This window comes from Silene latifolia, chromosome 11 (genome assembly GCF_048544455.1).
Source record: "Silene latifolia isolate original U9 population chromosome 11, ASM4854445v1, whole genome shotgun sequence".
In the NCBI taxonomy this organism is placed as follows: Eukaryota; Viridiplantae; Streptophyta; class Magnoliopsida; order Caryophyllales; family Caryophyllaceae; genus Silene; species Silene latifolia.
In genome coordinates, this window is record NC_133536.1 from 72,642,857 (window position 1) to 72,647,690 (window position 4,834).

The window sequence follows — 4,834 nt, forward strand, 5'->3', positions numbered from 1 at the left end:
ATATTCTCCACCACGATCGGAACGTAGTGCTTTTATCTTTTTGTTCAATTAGTTCTCCACTTCATTTTGAAATTCCTTGAATTTCTCAAAAGCTTCACTCTTATGCTTCATTAAATAGATATACCCATATCTACTCAAGTCGTCGGTGAAGGTTATGAAGTAGTCATAATTTCCTCGAGCGGTGATACTCATTGGTCCACATACATCGGTATGTATGAGTCCCAATAGTTCACTAGCTCGCGTTCCTTTACCGCTAAAAGGATTACGAGTCATCTTGCTAAGAAGGCAATATTCGCATGTTCCATATGATTGAAAATCAAATGGTGTAATCATATTAGTCCAAATTAATCTTTTGATGCGATTCTCGTTTATGTGACCTAATCGACAATGCCAAATGAACGATTCATTTGGGTCACTTGATTTGAGTTTCTTTGATTGGATGTTATAGATATCATTAGTCGGATTCGAGGTTTCTAAAATGTAAATGCCATTAATGGAAGAAGCTTGGCCTATAACCAAGTGGTTCCTAGAAATAGTACGATTGTTCTTAATGACAAAACAAAAAACGTCCATGTCTAACATAGCAATTGAAATAATGTTTTTAGAAAGTGTAGGCACATAAAAACAATTATGTAAATACAACTCAAACCCATTAGGCAAAGCTAATACATAAGTTCCCTTGGATTCGGCCGGTACTCGAGCTCCATTTCCAAGGCGTAGATCCACATCTCCTTTGCTAAGCCTCTTCACGTCTCTTAAACCCTGTAAATGATTACAAAGGTGAGAACCACAACCGGTATCCAATACCCATGTTGTAGTGGAAGTATAATTTATATCAATAACATAAATTTCCTTTGGAATTTTACCTTTTGGAACGATGATTCCTTCTCTTATATTTCGCAAATATACGGGACAATTCCTAAGCCAATGTCCCATGCCATAGCAATAATGGCACTCATCTTCAACTTGCTTGAAGTTTTTCGCTTTCTTTCCCTTCTTCTTGAACTTTTTGCCCTTTGAAGCAAGAACTTGATTGCTTGAGCTACCACTAGTTTTGGCATCTTTATCTTCCAAAGACAAAGATCCTATAGATTTTATGAGGCGGTCTTCCTCAGACCGACTCACAAGAGATCTTGTAGGAGGTTTAGAAGAAGTGATGAAGTTTAGGTTTCCATCCGAACCAATCCCAAAATGAAGTTCTCTAGTAGTGTCGAAATCATTGTTGAAGCAAACGTCGTCAAAAACATTGTGGCAAGACTCAATAGTTATCGATGTAGTAGCGTTTGATGGATTCATTGTAATGAACTACAAGTATGGAGGAAAAGGAAATATTAACATTTGTCTTTTTAATATCATACTTGTAAATAAATTAACAAGATATGAGCATTTATATAGTGACCTCTACCCAACTATTATAAATGATTCCAAGATCCAAATTCATATTAACTTTGGCACGGTGTGGCCGATACATCCCTTATCAATAGAACTCGGTGGATTAACTCTTTAATCGATTCTACTTTTAGAACTCTTGGTCGATAAAATTACATTAACATTTATCTTTAGCCCAAAACACATCCGACAAGGGCACGGTGTAGCCAATTCATCCCTTATCAATACTTTTGTTGAGTTCAACCCAAATTTCGAATAAATGTGTCCATGATCCAAATCCACATTAACTTGGGTACGTTGTAGCCGATTCATCCCTTATCAACATGAATTCGGTGGATAGACATTTATCACCCACTTCCCCTATGTAACAAGGTTTGTACGGTGTGGCCGAGTGCACTCCCTCACGAAATAGGTTTTCATGGTTTCGACTTTTTGGTAAGGCTAAGTCTCAATTGTTTATTTTAGCAAGAGGTTATGTCAATTTATTATCTATCACGTTTTAAGTGAACTAAAGCGGTGAACTACGATAATTATAATTGACACGGCCGATATACTCGATTTAATGAAAATGCATGTTTTTAGTTATGGCGATTTAGCGATGCATGCAACATATAAATAAAATGCAAAGCATAAAAATAAATCCTAGTATGGCCTTCCTAAAAATAGTAAATATAATAAACTATTACAAATTCGGAAACCAACTCCATTGGTCCCTTGAACTTCGGTCTTGACACGCATCTCGAGGTAACACCGTGTTTAATGGATCGCCTTCTCGAGTGGCACCGTCTTTCAAGGAACTCCGGAATAAATAAATTACATAACAAATTACATAATTTCCTATTATACATTTGTAATTAAAATAAAATAAATCTATTAAATTACAAAACGGTGATACGAGATCACAATAAATTACAACCGAATCGATATTCCCATACATTTCGGGTAATATCAATTAAAAACTAAGGCCATACTAAGTAAAATTACATAATTCAAAAATTACATAAAATAAAATTATGACAATCATAAATAAAATGCAGCATTATAATATGTATGAATATGCCCAGTTTTATGCTAAATCGCCTTTAAGAAGCCAATATCGTATATTAATCGATTTTTACGGATTTGCGTGATTCAACCTTTAAAAATCACAATAAATTACATAAAATCATATTTATGTATTAGTTAATTACCCTAACCATCTTAGGACTCAAAATTAATCTCCACTAACATATTGATAATAATTAACTTATATTTCTTAATATTGTTCATAAAAGGACTTAAAATTACAAAATAATGCCATAAACTTCAAATAAATCATAATAATTTCAAATAAATTTGAAATTTGAAATTTTAAACTCATGAACATTATGGAAAAAATACCATGACGCTCATAATGTTCAAAAACTTAGGTTAAAAATTTCGAAATTAATCGAGAAAAACAATGTTGCGGTTTATCGGATTTATCAAATATAACCATAAAAATATGAGAAAAATTATTTTTATCAACTTTTCAATTTTAGATCTGAAATAGGTGATAAAATGCAACATGTGAGGTTTTTCCTTATCATGAAGTATGTTATAGCAATTTTTACTAATTAAAGTCACTATTTTTGTGATTTTTCATCAAAAATTCAGAAATCATGCATAAAGACTTCATTATAGCCAATTATTTTACACACATCTTGTAAAATTGCATGTGACAACATACCAAATTTCTATGACCATATTCGAAATATAACTCATATTAACCTATTTTTCATTTAAATTCGATTTTATCTTGAAAAATCCATATTTCGAGTATAAAAACTCATAAAATTATGAAAAATTACAGGTCATCTATAGATAATATATGTAAAAACATATCCAAAAACCACTGGAAAAAACGAAGTTTAGCTAATTTTAGTCCAAAAATGACATTTTTATCATAAAATCACATTTTAATGCCATTATATTACAAAATGAACAATAAAAATCCATAAATTAACCAAAATATCCTAAATACATTTTAGGACCAGAAACTTTAACATGCATAATTGATTTCGTGATATATCATAATAAACACAAATTTGTAAGTTTTATTTGTTAATCGTATAACTCGGAAAAACTATAACCGATTTGCACGCAAACAACCTAAGGCTCTGATACCGCTTGTTAGAAATCTATATCTCATTATACAACATATTCTTATATGTTACAATTTAATTTAGTCATAAAATTAATTTAGATCTTATGCATGCAAACACAAATAAATATAGAGAAGAAATCGTCATTCTTACATTGAGATTTCGGATCAAAGGGCACAAGTAACATCTCCTTCTTACTTGTTCTTGAGCTCTCCTAATATGGATGAACAAAGATTCAAGGATAGAATCTCTCCCAAAGATGAATACCCAAAGTAAACCCTTAAAAGATTAATATTATTAATACTAGAACAATATTAATCTAAATAAAATTGACCCAAAATATTATTGGTACTCTTGTTTATTCGGCCAAGAGTAAGGAGGAATTTGGAGTTTTATCTCTTTTATTTTTCTTAAGATGTTAAGAGAGAAAGGCTATTTCTTACACTAGAAATAAAAGAGTATGAATGAATGAATAATGAAAAACAACCCATTTGATTCTCATAGAGGGGGAAAACCGGTGGGTGTGGGAAGGGTGCCCTATGCATGGGCTTGATTCTCTAACCAAGAATATAGGCATGCAAGGCTAGGTCTAGGTTTCATAATTATGTTTTCCACTTATAAATAATCAACACAATTTTAACCTAATACACCCTCCATTTCGGTATACACACATAAAATGGATGAGTCCATTTTATTTGTGATTTTGTCAATATGTCACATGTAACACATTACATGATATCTTATAATTAAAATGTATTTTTAACAATTAAAAATCAACATATTAATAAAATATGTCATTTATAAAAATAACATTGTAATTCACAATTACTTGTACCAAAATGGTTTACCAATTTATAAATCACAACAACTTGTATTTATAATAAATTATTCATTCAGATTCAATTGTTTCTGTAAACAATAATTTCATCTAAGTAATGAAACAATTCGATTACTTAGACCGTATCTTATTTAATCAAATTACAATGAGACACGTAAATATTACTTCCAAAATCGTCCGTAACTTGTATCGTCATACGATCAATTAAATATTCAATTAAGAGTGTTACCCTTTAGGTATGACCTAAGGGGATGAACTGATCACCACCGTCGCACGACAGTAATGTTAAACTCTAGTCAGCCAATCATTACCGATATGTGTGGACCAGTTGACAGTAAAATATTACATCCCACATGTATTCTTAAAACGAAATTTAAACATGTGATCATCATGATCAGCAGTTGTGATCGCATTATTGTCGGAGGACACATATTCCAACAGTGCACATTAAGGAACATGGGTTATCGCACGGAATAGATGAGCA